Source organism: Euphorbia lathyris, chromosome 3 (assembly GCF_963576675.1).
Source record: "Euphorbia lathyris chromosome 3, ddEupLath1.1, whole genome shotgun sequence".
In the NCBI taxonomy this organism is placed as follows: Eukaryota; Viridiplantae; Streptophyta; class Magnoliopsida; order Malpighiales; family Euphorbiaceae; genus Euphorbia; species Euphorbia lathyris.
This window is the reverse complement of record NC_088912.1, coordinates 17129814-17147466: the sequence shown is the minus strand read 5'-3', so window position 1 is coordinate 17147466 and position 17653 is coordinate 17129814.

Here is a 17653-nt window from a genome sequence, read left to right as displayed (position 1 = left end):
CGGTACATTGCCATTCGCATGTAAGCTTTTTCTCTTCGTTCCTCCACAGAATCCAAAGCATCTCTGATGTTGATAGGATTTTGTGTGTCGCAATAATAAATTGTCCGATCTGTGGGCGACTTGATTTCAACAGGTAGGACTGCTTCGGCTCCATAAACTAGCGAGAAAGGTGTTTCGCCTGTTGCTGCCTTTACAGAGGTTCTGTATGCCCACAACATATGGGGTATCTCATCCGCCCAACTTGTTTTTTTGTCACCTAGCCGCTTCTTGATGCCTTGAACCATGGCCCTGTTGGTAACCTCCGTCATACCATTTGATTGAGGATGGTTTACAGAAGAAAAATGATTCTTGATTCCCATGCTTTCGCAGTATGTTTTGAACTTGGCACAGTTGAACTGGGTGCCATTGTCGGTTATAAGCTTCTGCGGGATCCTAAATCGCATGATAATGTTCTCTCGTAAGAACTCGATCATTCGCTCAGGTGTTTGTGCGGTTACTGCCTCCGCTTCTACCCATTTGCTGAAGTGGTCCACTGCGACTATCAAATACTTCCTTTTCTTTCTTGTTTCTGGGAATGGACCCACTATATCAATTCCCCATGTTGCGAATGGCCACGCCGTCATTATAGTGATTTGTTCAGCTCCGGGAACATGCTTTTCATTCGCATGGATTTGACAGTTGTGACATTCCGCAACCATCTTCTGGGAATCTTCCACCACCTTGGGCCAGTAGTATCCCATCAGTTTGACCTTTCTTGCCAATGCCACCGAAGCTTCGTGCGCGCCACAAATTCCTTCGTGTAGTTCTCGCAGCACATAATCTCCTTCCTTGCGACTAACGCATTTCAACCATGGACATGTGTACGATTTTTGATACAAAGTTCCATCCCGCATTGAATATCGTGCCGACTGCCCAATTATTTTTCTGGCTAAGCTCTTATCAATCGGCAAATCTCCCTGCTCCAGATATTGACGGATTGGCATCCGCCAATCTTCATCGTCTTCCAATTCCTCGATGATCATAATCTGATCAACCTCGAATGCTGGTGCCGATTTTATTTCCAAGCTGCATGCTTTTTGACTCCATGGTTCTCTACTTGCCGCTGCTTTTGCCAATTCGTCAGCTTTTGCATTTTGGCCTCGTGGAACATGCACCATCTCCCAAACGACTCCCTTGTGCGTTAACTCTTGTGTCAATCGGCTGACCACCTGATGGTATTTTACTAGCTCCTCCTGTTTCACCAGATAATTTTTTGTGATCTGGTTTATCATGAGTTTGGAATCACTGTAGATTACCACTCTTTCTGGGGTGAGTTCATTGAGCAACCTCAATCCACATATCATAGCCTCGTATTCTGCGGCATTATTGGTAGTTTTGAAAGTTAATTTTGCTGCATAGTACAGGCGGATAACCTCCGGACCTTTGATGACGATTCCTAGCCCAGCTCCGTCTGCAGATAAGGCCCCATCTGTGTACATGCTCCACTCTTCTTTTTGTGCCTTTGGACATTCATCATCATCCCAGGTGAATTCGTTCACGAAGTCGGCGAGCACTTGGCTCTTTAGCGCTGGTCTTCCTTCATAGCGGATATCGTATTCGCCCAGGCGAATTGACCATTCCATCAACCGGCCGGATGCGTCAGGTTTCTGCAATACCTTTTGCATTGGGATGCCAGTTCTCACAATGAAAGTATGCGCCTGAAAATATGGTTTCAATCTAGTTGTCGTGGTTATCACCGCGAGGGCCATTTTGTCCAACTTCGAATACTGGAGTTCTGCGTCCTTCAAGACTTTGCTCACGTAGTATACTGGATATTGTTGCCCTTCTTCTTCTCGCACCATCACAGTGCATATCGCCATGCTGGTGACGGATACATAAAGAAACAAATCTTCTCCGTCTTCCGGCCTGCTCATTAAGGGCGGATAACATAGTAATCGCTTTATCCCTTCAAATGCTTCTTGACAATCCGGCGTCCATTCAAAGGACTTGGATTTTTTGATGGCATTGTAGAAAGGTAGACATCGCCTAGCTGAGCATGATATGAATCGCCCTAATGCCACCAACCGCCCGTTCAGTCTCTGTACTTCCCTTATGTTCCTTGGCGTCTTCATCTCCATTACTGCTTTAACCTTCTCAGGATTCGCCTCAACCCCTTTGCCGCTAACAATGAAACCCAGGAACTTTCCCGCTCTTGCTCCGAATGTGCATTTCTCTGGGTTCAATTTGAGGCCATATTTGATCAACACTTCTAGGATTTCTTTGATATCCCGCGGGTGGTCTTGCATTTTCTTGCTTTTGATGATCATGTCATCAACATAGATCGAGAAGTTCTCGCCGGATTTGTCTGAAAATATCTTGTTCATCATCCTCTGGTATGTTGCTCTCGCGTTTTTCAATCCAAAGGGCATCACCTTGAAGCAATAAGTCGCCTGGTGAGTTATGAATGATGTTTTGATTTCATCCGCCTTCTCCATGGGTATCTGATGGTAACTGGATTTCACGTCGGTGAATGATAAAGCTTCATATCCTGCAGTTCCATCTACCAATATATCAATGTTAGGAAGTGGATACATATCTTTCGGACATGCCTTGTTCAAGTCTTTGAAGTCGACGCACATTCTGTACGTTCCATTCGGCTTTTTGACTAGCACCACATTGGCTAGCCATTCCGGATAGGTGACTTCTCGAATCGCATCCGACCTTAGCAAGTCCGCCACTGCTTTTTCAATCGCCTTTTGCCGCTCAGGAGCATGTCCCCTCTTCTTTTGTCGCACTGGGGTTGCCCCTTTGTCTACATTCAACCGATGGGTTGCTACGTCTGGGCTTATTCCTTTTAGCACTTCATTTGGGGCGGCAAATGCCGACTCACATTGGATCAATACCTCGGTAATGGTTTTCTTTGTTTCTTCTGAGAGTCCAGCCGCTATTCGCACGTTCTTGTCATTCGAGATGGCGAATAGTTCCGTTTCTCCCAATGCTTCCGCCGGCAGCTTCTCTTCGACTTTATCCTCCTCTTCCGGTTTTGGTTCAAGTGATAATGTATATGCCTGTTGAGATACAAGTTAATCACCTTCAACTATGACTCGCCCTTGGTGTGTTGGCAAATGTAACGTTAAATGCTTCATTGAGATGAGCGACTCCGTCTCCGACAGGAATGGCCGTCCCAGAATTATGTTGTAGGCCAGTGGGAGATCAACAATTGCGAATTCTAAATCACCTCGCCATTTTAGATTCTTATCGCCCATTTCTGCCTCCAACACCACCTGCCCACTTGTTTGGGAGGATTGACCCCCAAAACCAGTTACATCCATGAAGGTGTGTTCCACCCACTCGTCGTTGATTCCCAACTTGTTGAATGCTGTCCGGGTAATGACGTTGCAAGAACTGCCTGTGTCGATAAGGACCCGCTTGACGTCCCATCCTTCAACGGCCATCGTGATCACCAGGGCATCCGCATGTGGCTCCGTGATTCTCGCAAATGAGTAATTGAGGGCATCCCCCCTATGTGTGTTGCTCTTTCGCCGTTCACGGCGAGTTCTTTTTGTTGGAGGCTCGTAGATTCCGCCTGCTATCACGTTTATCACCCCTTTCTTCTGCTTCTTTTCTGGCCGTGTTTCTCCCTCATGCGGGAGCGTTGTTTTCTCATCAGCTGTTTCTTTTCTTACAAATTGACTCAGCTTGCCTCTCTCGATCAGTTTTTCTATTTCCTTCTTCAATTCGTAGCAATCATCTGTGTCATGGCCATTCAACCTGTGGAACCTGCAATACTTACTGGGATAGCGCCCCAAACTGGTTCGGCCTTTCACCTCGGGGAACCACACATCCTTCTTCAAAGGGCTCTTTTCGATCCAAAGTAACACCTCTTGGCGAGTCATGTTTAGTGGCGTGTGATATCCTCCACCTTGAAAGGGACGATCGCCTCTTCGAACAAAATTACTTTTGGACTGGGTCTGACGCCGACTGTCCGAAGTGGTTCTAGCGGCCTCTCTTTCTTGGGCCCTATGTTCCCTGTTGACATCATCCACTTCCATGAATTCCTTTGCTATCTTCATGAGCTCGGCTACAGTGCGTGGTTTGTTACAGATGATTTCTTCCCGCATGCTCCAATATGTGGTTCCATCCGCCATGATGTTGCGAATACTCACGATATCTGGGTTCTGCAATCGCACCAGGATATCGTTAAAGGCGACAACAAATTCCCTTAGGGAATTATAGTTTCTCTGTTTGATCTCCTTCAGCTGCCTATCTGTCACATCTGCCGCTTTACAGCCCACGAACTTCGCACAGAAATCCCGACTATATTGTTGCCAATTGTGAATAGATTCTGCCGGTAAAGATCGAAACCAATCAGATGCCGCACCGCCCAAAGTTGTCGAGAATAACCTGCAAATTATGCTTTCGCTTGCCCCTGCAACATCCATTAACTCTCTGTAGTTCCTGACATGAGCCTTAGGGTCAGAATTTGGATCCCCATAGTATTTTGGTATGGCAGGTGCTTTGATTCTGTGATCTGGAATGAATTCCCGCAACGAAGGGGCAAAAGGTGAATCGCTCTAGACCTCTGCTCTCGGCCGAGGTGAGTACCCCATTCGCTCCATCATGCTCCGTAATTGATCTTCTAAGTCAATATCGGGTACTCACCGGACCTCTTCCATCCGCTGCTGGTGAATTCTGGATGGCATCCACTCGCCCATCGGTGTTGAGACGGGTGCCTATTGGTGGACCAATCACCGTCCCGTTATAGGATCAAAGTTCCATGTGTGCTCACGCCTAGACATAGTTGTGTTAGGCGTCATCAATTCCGAACGTCTGTGAGGAAAAGGGTCCAGTTGTTGTAGCGGAAGAGTGACTTGCATTCCTGGCAACGGTTGGGATGGTTGCCAGGTTGGATGTGTCGTCGTAATGAGATCTGGGTGCGAGTAGTTGCTCGGGTGACTGTGTGGATTCGTGCGACTACTTTGGCCCACTTGATTTGGCACCTGAGATGGCTGCGGAAGGACAGGTATGACAGGAATAGTCGGTGATTGTGTTGAGATAACCACAGGTTCCTGAGGGGCAGGCGCCATGGCGGTATCGCGTTCGGCGAGGGCGGTTAATAAATTAATCATTCGATCGCCAGCCGCCTGGCTCGTATTCGAAGCCAAGACCTGTCCTGCCATCTGCACGAAATCGCTATTGGACATCTCCATTTCATTTTGCACCTGCACTTCCAATAAGGGACCCAATTGTCCCAAGGGGCCTGACGAGCTAGGCACCACAGGCTGAGTACCTGCAGGCTGCGAATTTGCAATCCGTGAACCTCGTGAGTTCATGCTAGTGGATCTGGTCGTAACACCGGTCGTTCGTGATGGTTCTGACATGTTCTTCGTGTACCTTTAACCAAGTGTTGGTAAAAAAGGTCCACGCTCACCGCACCAATGATAACTTGCTGGATCCGCTTTGATATTCTTTGCCGGAGTTACCTGCAAAACAAAACCGGAGACAGGATCTCCGGGAAAACTCTCCGACGATCAAGTCAGTTTTTGTAAAAATGAGTCTATAATTTAGCAATAGCTTTGTGGGAAAAAATGTGAACGTACCTCCCCCCTTATTCTTAAGGCCTTTTATAGGTGTTTTTTGGGTAACCGCCGAGGGCGGTTACTCCTTAGTGGGCCACGTTCTGAGGGCGGTTACCCCTTTTTAGGCCATGTCCCTTTCGTGGCTTTCATGGCAACGAACGTGGTTCTGAGTGGGAGTCTTGACGCTCCGTTTAGGAATTCGGGGCGGTTTACTCGCTGCGCCCGCTTCCTTCATTCGGGTCCCGTCCAATCTTAGCCCATGGGGCTTTAATATGGGCTGGGCTTGCGAAATGAATATAACCCGTTTTGGGCTTCGCGGGTTATCAATTTCCGATGTGGGATTCAGTTCATTCCTGCCCCCATCGCCATCCCTTAGGGCCGCTCCTTGCTCAGACCTTCTTACCCCGGCGCCACCCACTCCAGACCGGGTCATTACATGTCTTCTCACTCATATGTATATCATTATCTCAATAATTAGTGACAGATCACAAATATATGAATAGACATTAAAATAAATTAAAAAATTATATTATATTTTAGATGAGTTTGATTAAAAAATTCAAATATTTGCTAAATTTAAAAATATTAATATCCAATTAAATCAGAAAAATGTAAAATCTTGTTTTTAGAAACTAACTGATATACGACCCATGTAAAATTAAAAAATTCAATAATACAGCCAGACCAATTAAAATCACTATTTTGCTAATCTATACTATATATAATTACGGAAGCAGAGAGAAATGAGAAGAAGTGTTTTAGAGGTCTTTTTGATGAATTGTCAACGTAGTAAAAAATCAGATTAAAAATATTTAATTAATTAAAAATAATAAATTTATATTTATAATATATTAAATAATTACTAGCCTATTAATTAAAATAATAAAAGAAAGCAAGAGTTACGGGAAGATGAAAAAACACAAAGCAAAGGAAATCCAAAAGTCACAAATAAACTTCTATATAAAGCATGATAGATAGTATTCCATCATTATATTCATTGGTCACGATAGATAATATTATATTTCTGAAGGTAAATATTCGATTTTTTTCATATGTTGCAGTTATTTTGTTCTCAATTATGTTGTTGTTTTATTTTTATTAAACAATAGTTGTTATAGTTTCATCTTTCAGATTCATTTCTATTGTTACCCAGGTTCTATACTTCTCACTATCTTATCCATGTTTTCTTTTTTCTTTGTCTTTTTTTTTTCCAAACTGATAGCTTCAATTGAAGAAATCCAACAGAAATAGAAGATGCATGAACAACTAAAACCGGAAAACAAAAAAGTGTCAAAAATTACGAGAAATTCTTATATTTCTCAAGGTAATTATTCGATTTTTTTTCATATGTTATAGTTATTTTTGTTCTCAATTGTGTTGTTGTTTTCTTTTTATTAAACAATAGTTGTTATAGTTTCATTTTTCAGAGATGAAATTTCATTTCTGTCGTTACCCAGGTTCCACACCTCTCGCTACCTTATCCATGTTTTCTTTTTTATTTGTCTTTTTTTTCAAAATGGCTAAATAAAGATTTTGTAAATTTGTATTCTTTTTTAGTATATGTTGCTAGGTGTTATCGTTTCGATTGCTAACTTTTAACTAAAATTTAGATTTTCGGCTTTATATGAACTCAATTTTTGCCTTTTTCAATTGTGCTGTTGTTTTATTTTTATTAAACAATTGTTGTTATAGTTTCATCTTTCAGAGATGAAATTCCATTTCTGTCGTTATCCAGATTCCATACCTCTCGCTACCTTATCCATGTTTTGTTTTTTATTTATTTATTTTTCAAAATGACTAAAATAAAGATTTTGTATATTTGCATTCTTTTTTAGTATATGTTCCTAGGTGTTATCGTTTTGATTGTTAACTCTAACTAAAATTTAGATTTTCGGTTTTTTATGAACTCAATTTTTAGTTTTAATTGAAGTTAGATTAATTTTTCTAATTCGGAACATGTTGAAATCCACTCATTTTTTTAGTTTGAGTTTAGCTAATTGATATGGATTGTATTTTTTATTTTTATGCATTTTGGTACAAATAGATATAAAGTTTCACACGATAGTTGTTCATTGAAGTTTGAGACATATTGTAAGCGTCTAATACGCTTGATAAGATGTTTATTCTTGAAGAATGTGGATTATGCTATATACGAATTCAAAATCAAGGTAAATAAAAATAAATTTTGATGCTCAAAATCCTAAAAATGTACATTAATTATGGATATTGAGATAATTGCTTTTACAACATTGGCTTATATAATTTTTAACTATTATATTATGGTTCGTACAAAATTGTTAGTATTTCAAGAGTTTTTAACAGATGAAAATGAAATATGATCATAGGACAAATTATTGAAAAATATTAATTAAGAAAATATTATTATTTGAATCTCTTCAAATTCTCAAATGTTGAGCATAATGATTCTAATTAATATAATTAATTTCACATATTAATTATAAAACGTTTTTTTTACTGAGTGGTTACAATTGCGATTTAATTCTATTTAACTAAAATTAATTTATGGACTTGCTACTTCATTAAGAAAAAATAAAATGTTTAATTAATGGGCAAAAAATATTTTCACTCTCCTCTTTATATGCTTATGTCTCGACATTCTCTCTTATTTTCAAAAAAATAAAACGCGAGAGGAAGATGGTTCTCTCCTAATTATCTTTTTCGTCCCTTCATTTTTTTTTCAATTCTTTTGTTTATTTTTCTTACTTACAAAATTCAAGAATATATAATTATTAGAAAATATTAATGAAGTCAAATAAGTGATATTCTATATAGTGAAAGAATGAAGAACAAATTGATCGAATGTCTTGATGAGATATTACGAGATGAAAATACGAGAAATCATCATCTTAAACTGATTCAATTAGATATATTGGGTTATTGTAGCAGAATGAATAATTGAATTCGAATACTTGGTGATCATGAAATTCCATCAACCAAAATAATTATCATCAAGATGAATTTGTGACTAATTCTTACGAATTTTATTTTTTTATATGTAACATATTGAATTGATAAATTTTCTTCATATGCAACATTAGAAAAGTATTCATTGTAATAGTTTATAGAATAATATATTGATGCTGCTTCCATTTTAACATAGATTGTAATTCTTTTGTATCGTAGATATAATATTTAATTTTAATTGTAATTTAATTCAATTTTTGTTTAACCTATATTGTAATTCTTTTGTATCGTAAATATAATATTTAATTTTAATTATAGTTTAATTCAATTTTTGGTTTTTTATTATATTCTAATATATTTCTTAATTAATCTGCTATTTTATTATTATTGTTTCACAGAATATTTGGAATATGAAAATGTATTAAAATTCCTAAAAGGTACAAATCATTGAATTTTGTAAAAATAAATAAATCATTCATCTTTAGTTAAAATTCTATAAAAAAAAGTAATCAATTATTTTTAAAATTAATTTAATTTGAATTATCATTAAAAAAATATATATATTAATTTCAAATATACATAATATAAATTTTTTTCATAGCATGATATAAAATTATTTAAAAGTAAATATGTCAATTTATTTATTTATCTAAATTATATAAAAGTTTCATACCCCGTGCATCGCACGGATTTTCGACTAGTTCTTTTTAAGAGAGGGAACATAATATATTTTACACCTCCAATCAGAGGTGGAGATAAGAGGGTCAAGCCCTCCGAAATTGTCCTTATTATAGATGGTTTTTCGATCCATCCGATTGTTGAAACTTTTATTATAGACGATTTCCATGTTTCCGATAAATTAAAGTTCAGAGTCATTAATTAATTCATTGGATTTGTATTTAATTACCAAATCCAACTTGATGAGTATATGATAGACGATAAATTTTTCTAAGTTTGTTTAAAACAATTCAATCTTATTTTTATAGTCCAAATCTAGCTTAATTTCAAAAAATTTTACATTGATATGTAAAATTTAATTCTGAATTGCACAAATAATAACATATATATATATATATATATATGTTATTATATATATATATATATATATATATATATAAGCAAATTCAATTTAGCAATTTTTTTATTTCACACACATACGATAAAATTACCCCCTAACAGACCAATCCATATTCCCCACTGCCTCTAATCAATACTTTGTTAGTATATATTATTACTATTATATTAGATTTCTTATAGATTATAATTTCAAATATGATATATAAAGGGTAAATTACACCCATGGCCATTGAACTATATCCATTTTCACATTGTGGCCACTGAACTTCAATTCTTCCGGATATGGCCATCGAACTTTACTCTTTATTACACCGGTGGCCACTGTTACCGTCTACCAGATAATCAAACCCATTTTACCCATTTTTATCTCCGACCGTCTCTTTCTCTTTATCTCTACCTTTCCTCCTGATGATATATCACCGCCGAAGAAGAAACCAAGGATTGTGGTATAGATAGGTGTGAATTCAACGAAATCAGTGAAGGAAAAGAAAAATTGGGGGAATTCAATTAGGATGTTACTCATATTCGGCGAAGCATATGAACAAGCAGATAGCGCCAAGCTGCAACAAGTGGTGGAGATGGAGAAAACCAGGATGAAATTTTTCATGTAGACTCAGATGGAAATTTCGCAGTTGAAGCGTGTTAGAAGAGGAGGTAAGGTTCTGGCCAGCTGTTCTTCCACCGACAATAGCGTGGGATCCTCCATCTCCGATCGAAATGTCGACGACGAGCAACGTCCACCTCCGCTAGTCAGCCCTTTCTTCCCTCTTTTCTATTTCTGAAACTTATTTTTTATTCTTGGTTCAGACGAATAAAACCTTCTCTGTAATCTCCTTTTCTTAGTTTTTTTTGGTCTTTTTTTGCTTTATAACATTTGGATTTGCATTTAGGTATTAATCATCTATTTTTTAACAGATCCAGAGAGAGAAAGAGAGGGATGAAGAAAGAAAGGCAGATCAAGGAAGGAATAAAGGATAAAATCGGTATAAAATGTTTAAAAAGGAGGGAAGGAGAGAGATAGCCAGTTAAAAAGCATAATCAAAGGTCATAAATGGTGGTCAACGGTCACAATGGCCACCGGTGTAACAGAGTATAAAGTTCGATGGCCATACCGGGAAGAATTGAAGTTTAGTGGCCACAATATGAAAATGGGTATAGTTCAGTGGCCATGGGTGTAATTTACCCGATATATAAATCATTAAATATAGGCACACACAATTCAGTCATATTAACAGAATGGACTTCCGCACCATCATACCTATTTTATGTTCTAGGAAAAAAAATGAATACTAATTTTATAATTTTAATATGTTGTGAAATCTTCCGAAGCTGTTGAGGTTTCCCAAAGCCTCATTTTATATACCAGAATCATATAATACACTCGCCCTATTCGTAGTAGATGATTGATGTTAAGAAATAAATATGTATAAAGTGATATTATTTAATTAAATAAATGTATTGCACCGGGAGTATAGTAAAATTTCTCGTTCCTTTTATCATAAAGATGTTTTTTTTTCGGAGTTTAGTGCAACTATTTTTTCTATTAAAAAGGTTGTGGAGTTGCATGAGTTTCCTTTTTGAATTGAATGTGAAATCGATATATATGATGAATTTACTCTTGAAGCGTTCAACTAATTGATGAGAGCATCAACACAAGTGAGCCAGAAAAAGCATGAAACAAGGTTCACACGACGTGTGGAAATAGCAACACGTTGTGTGAGTAAGCAAGGGAGGGAGAGGTTCGGAAACTGATTAGAATAGGCCACATGTCGTGTGACAATACCCACACGACGTGTGGTATTTGAGCTGTTCTCTGCTTCTTTTTGGTTAATTAACACGACATGTCATCTATGCCACACGTCGTGTGATTTATAACGATGGAAATTCCAAAAATTAGTTCGAAACACCCACACGTCGAGTCAGCTATGTTTCACTATATTTCGCTATGTTCTTCAACGTGTGGAACAGGACAACTGCAGCCACACGGGGTGTCACTCAGACTTATCCTATCCTCAAAGGTGAGGATAGCCACAATCGTCTCGATTTCTTTTTGCTTGTTAGGCTGGATGGTCCCAACCATTTCCTTGGTAGGAGTTGGGCCCAATGGGCGAGGTGTTTCTACCATGCTATTGTGTTTTTCATATGCTTCCGAAGGAGTTTTAAGTGATTCGTCCATGTTCACTGTACCAAATGATGAGAAGTCGGGATCGAAGGGCTTCCAATGTGCTTGAGATTCAATACAAGCACCAGGAGCGGTCCCTAGGAAACACTCTAACGGTCAAGTCAGCAAGAGAACAGTGAATGTTATAAAAAAATGTAGAGAGAGAAAGTAGAAAGAAGAGGCGGAGAGAAGAAAATGTCGGTCCTTTAACGTGGGAAATGGTCTCGCTATCTATAGGTATAGATTGAGAGGCAAAGAAGTACCCTAAATACCTCTATTGTGTTGGGTGGTCTCATCGCAGTTCCCGCGTTCTAATGGCTGCGAGGGGTGTAGGTTGAGCCTATGGGCTAGAATCTTCTTATTGGACCTAATTGTTGGTCCCGTGTAACGTGACAAGATTAGTTCAAGGGGGGATATGAACTATTCAAAATTTTTGTCCGTTAAGGCTGACTTCTTTTCTTTAAGAAAAGGTTTACATAGCAGTGCTGAGTAGTTTAAGACACAAGCTTAGTCAACTGGTGACTAAGTCTGTTTCTTTTCTTGAGTCAGGAGATAGCACTTGAGTCTATTCCTGAACTCAGCTTCTCAATGCACTTAACTCAGCGTGAGTTCGTTACTTAGTCAGTTTTATAGCAAGCAATATATAAAGGAGTTAAGGGTTAGAAATATGTTACTCAGCAGACATATCCTGGTTCGACCTCTCCGCCTACGTCCAGTCCCCAAAACTCGTTCCGAGCTTTTTGAATCCTCTACTGAGCTCTTTAAAGGTAGAGCACAAAACCTTTTACAACAGAAGCTGAGTATACAAGAGTACCTTCCTCTATTCCTCTACTCACTCCTATTACTACCGCTGAGTACTATAACCGAGTACTCAGCTTCTCCTTTCTATACTTCTAGAAATGATAAGTGTTTGTCCTAAACAACAATTGCTAAGACACTTTAGATGAATAAAATCACTCTAGACTTTTACACAAGATTGGAATTGGTGTAAGATTTGCTTTGCTTTTCTCACAGAACTTCAAGTATCAATTTGGTCAACGTTTCGACTTAATTGAAGATCTGCATCGAATGAAGCATTTGAGTGGCCTATTTATAATGACACTTGAGGCACCTGTGATTTCGAATTTCGAAATAACCGTTGGAGTAAAACGGCTTCCTGTCGCTTTCACTCAGTACGTGCTCAGCGTCCTCGGCCAATCATATTCTTGTATCTTCTGTCTTCGCTAGTACTCAGCAGCTTTTCGTCAGATGAAACAGAATGTTCCCACATTTATAGAAAAGTCTTCCAGACAGCTTCCGGCGCCTTCTGAGCTTTATCCAAAGTAGAAATACTTTGTCTCCAAGTTTATTCTGTTCTGCTGCTGACTTGTACTTCTTGTCGTTCAACTCAGCAGCTTCATCTTGAAGCTATTGGTAGAAGGCTTCTCGATCCTTCTTATTACTGGGCTTATGTCTTACTCAGTACGATGGCGTTTTGAGTCTACTTGGGCCGTGAGGCTTTGACTCTCTTTTATGGGCCTTGGGTCCATTTAGCTAATTGACTTATTAATCAAATAACTCAACATTGAACAAACACATTAGTATGAATAAATCAAAGCATTTAAATTTAATGTGTTGGAATATTTTTATCATTCACATAAATAATTTTGTCAAATCAAAATCATGTGGAAAGGTGTTTCAACACTAATATCCATGTCCTGGACACACATCCTTTATTAATTAATACTATAAGATTAAATATACTAATATGGTGTTTAAAAATATACTAATATGCATTAACTAAAGTTTTTTTTTTTTTTTGAAATAATACCAAGTTTTATTAACTTAAATCAGATGAAAGAATCTTGCTAAGAAATGGTGGTTGACATGCCCACTCACTCCGAACAGACACAGAATTGACCGTTTTTGCTAGAGCATGGACAGCCGAAATCGTTGACCGCTTAATAAAGGAGATAAAGCACAGCTCGAAATCTCGTAATAAATGAATACAATCAGAAATAATGTCAACTAAATACGAAAGATTTTCTAAACCCATTTGAATTGTCTTCACTATGACGAGACAATCCGACTGAATTTGAATTTTCTCACTCGGACAACGCATCTTAATTTAACTTAAAACTTCTTTGATAGTCATGACATCAGCTAACTGAGGATTGAGATTTTCTTGAAAAGTTTCTGTCTTAGCTAGAATACATTTTGTAGAGTGATTACTTGATGATGCAATGGATGGAAAAAGAACTTTTGATGTAAGAATTGAAAAGAAATGAAAAAACTTGTCAAATGACAATACAAAACCAAACTTGTCAGATAACAAAACTCATATCTGTTGAACAACAACGGAGATGAAAGAACTCCAAATTTCTCTTTTAATCAATATTATTTAACTTATTTTCTTCTTTTTCTCCCATCTTCATGTTTTGTATTTTAAGTTTTCAAACTCCTCCTTTCTAGAGCTTTTTTTTTGGATGAGTTGTTAAAAATAAGTAACTAAAGTTTAATATGTTAATTCATAAGTTAAATTGTTAGGCAAATGTGTATTGGAATATAATGTGTTACAACTAGGCCCCACTTGAGAGAAAAGCCCTAATGAAAATGGTTTGTAACTAAAAGCCCATTATCATTGTAAAACTGGATCCGAGTTCGACACACAATTCAGATTTATAATCCAACCAATCTAAATAAATAAATAACCGAATCAAATTATAATTTCGCTTTGGTTTTTGAATCGTTTATTAGTAAATTTTGATGTAAAGATCAAATCTATACTATATAATAGCGGAAGCAGAGAGAATTTGCAAGAAGTATTTTAGAGGCTTTTTGACTTAGTTGGCACCGTAGGAGCAAAGAGAATAAATGAGTTAATGAGTTTTAATTATCTCTATATAATTTAGTACTATATTAATACATTATTTATTGTCAATTAATAGCCCATCAATTAAAGTAAGAGTTGCAGGAAGATGAAAAAACACAAAGCGAAAGAAATCCAAAAGTCACAAATAAACCTATATATAAAGCATGATAAATAGCATTTCATCATTATATTCATTGCCCACCGAAAATCAAAGTCCACATCGACCTTTAATTTTGATTATGTATTAATTTTGTTCTTAATTTTATAATTTTGTTTTTACTTCAAATAATATTGTCTTATAATTTTGTTCTGATTTCATTAAGAGATTCAGATTTATTTAGGAGCGATATCTATTGATAAACTGTATTAATAGCATTTTCTTCAAAAATTGTCAGAATTTAGACTTTGATATCTCCAATTGAAGAAATATGATGGAAATAAAAGAGACATGGACAACTGAAATCAGGAAAAGCAAAAGAGCAAAAAATTACAGGAAATCGTTGTTTCCCAAGGCAATTATTCGATTTTTTTCATATGTAGTAGTTGTTTTGTTCTCAATTGTGTTGTTTCACACATCTCGCTAACTTATCTATTTTTTTTTTGCAAAATGACTAAAATAAAGATTTTATATATTTTCATTCTTTTTTAATATAAATTGCTAGGTGTAATCGTTTGGATTGTTAACTCTAACTAAAATTTAGATTTTGGCTTTATATGAACTCGATTATTAGGTTTAATTGGAGATAGATCATTTTTCCAAATTCAAAACCCGGTGAAGTCCACTGATTTTTTTTTTAATTTTGGTTTATCTAACACATATGAATTGAATTTTTTATTTTTATGCATTTTTGTACGAATATATACAAAGTTTCACACAATAGTTCTTCATTGAAGTTGAAGACATATTGAAGAAAATAATTAAAGAGGTATTGAAACTTATACTTACAATGAAATTTATTTCAATTATAAATCATATTTGGTCATAATTATCATTCTAAGTTTCTTTCTCATTTTTAGTCATCGATTCTACATTATTATTATCATCGAGAAGTTAAATTTTTTTTGCTTAATCCTTTAGATGGAGAGATTATAAGCATCCAATACACTTGATAAGATGTTTATTCTTGAAACAATTTGGATTATGCTAGATATGAACTCAAAATGAAAGGTAAATAAAAACATTTTTTGTTGTTTTATTGTTATAAATATATTTACTTTATTACATATTTATTTTTTGATGTGTACTTTTTATTTTTTTAATATGTATATGTATATCTATATTATATATAATAGCGGAAGCAGAAAGAATTTACAAAAAGTGTTTTAGAGACTTTTTGGCTTAGTTGGCACCATATGAGCAAAAAAAATAACTGAGTTAAATGAGCTTCTATTATCTACATATCATGAATACTATATTAAGACATTATTTATTGTGAATTACTAGCCCATTAATTAAAACACAGAGCGAAGGAAATCCAAAAGTCACAAATTAACCTACATATAAAAAGTATGATATATAGTATTCCAACATTATATTCATTGTCTACCAAAAATCAAAGACCTACTCGGCCTTTAATTTTGATTATGTATTAGTTTTGTGTTTAATCTTATAATTTTGTTCTTACTTCAAATAACATAGTCTTATAATTTTGTTCTTACTTCATTAAGAAATTCTAATTTTTTTTAGGAGTGGTTTCCATTGATAAATTGTATTAATAGCATCTTTTTCAAGAATTTAGAGAATCTAGACTTTGATATCTCCAATTGAAGAAATCAGATGGAAATAGAAAAGACATTGACAACTGAAATCGAGAAATGCAAATGTGTCAAAAATTACAGAAAATTATTCGATTTTTTTTCATATATAGTAGTTATTTTGTTCTTAATTGTGTTGTTCCACACCTCACACTGTCTTATCTACGTTTTCTTTTTTATTTGTTTTTTAAATGACTAAATAAATTTTTTGTATATTTTCTTTCTTTTTTAGTATAAGTTGCTAGGTGTAATCGTTTTGATTGTTAACTCTAACTAAAATTGAGATTTTCGGCTTTATATGAACTCAATTGGTAGCTTTAATTGGAGTTGGATTAATTTTCCAAATTCAGAAACGAAAAAATGACAACATATATGTAAGGATCCATTCAAATTCCATTCATTTAACTCTAATAAATAGCATCAAAACCAATATTACTGAAAAAAATTTATATTTGTATTTAATAGATATAATAAAATAATTAACAAAATATCCCAATAAAAAAAATATATAACGACAAAAAATATGTAAGGATCCATTCAAATTTTATTCATTTAATTTTAATAAATAGTATCAAAACCAATATAACTGAAAAAAATAATTATATTTATATTTAATATATATAATAAATTAATTTGCAAAATATCCTAACGAAAAAAAATTATATAACGATAAAAAAAAATATGTAAGGATCTATTCAAATTCCATTCATTTAACTTTAATAAATAACATTAAAATCAATATAACTAAAACAAATTTATAACACATTTAATTTTTCGTTGTAATAATTAACACAATATTTAAACCTCCAAACTACTATATATTTTTTTATTAGAAGCTCGGGGGAAGGAAAAAGCGAAAGGAGGGATAACCCGGACGCAAAGTGTAGTAAATATTTTAAAATTGTAAGATTATATAGAAAATATATTATACAAGAACGGAAAGAAATGCCTCTTGCAAAAATGTCAACATGGCCAATAGATTATGACTTCAACAACTTCCAAAAACTATTATCAAACAATTATAGAGGGTTGTTAGTTAATTTATTTACAATTTGTAAATTTAAATTATTTTAAAAGAAAATATTAATATCACTATATGTAAATAATATAAAATTTTAAAATATTAAAATGTTAAATTTATGTACAAAACAATTATCACCCGCGCTACGCGCGGGCACAATACTAGTTATTCATTGTTTTGGTGCCAAACTAATATTCTTTTCGTTTTCGGCAAAATATTAGTATGAAATTGATACATATGAGACAAATTTTCTGAATCTTCAATAGCGGCTTGTGTTGCGAATGGTAATAATAACACACAACTTG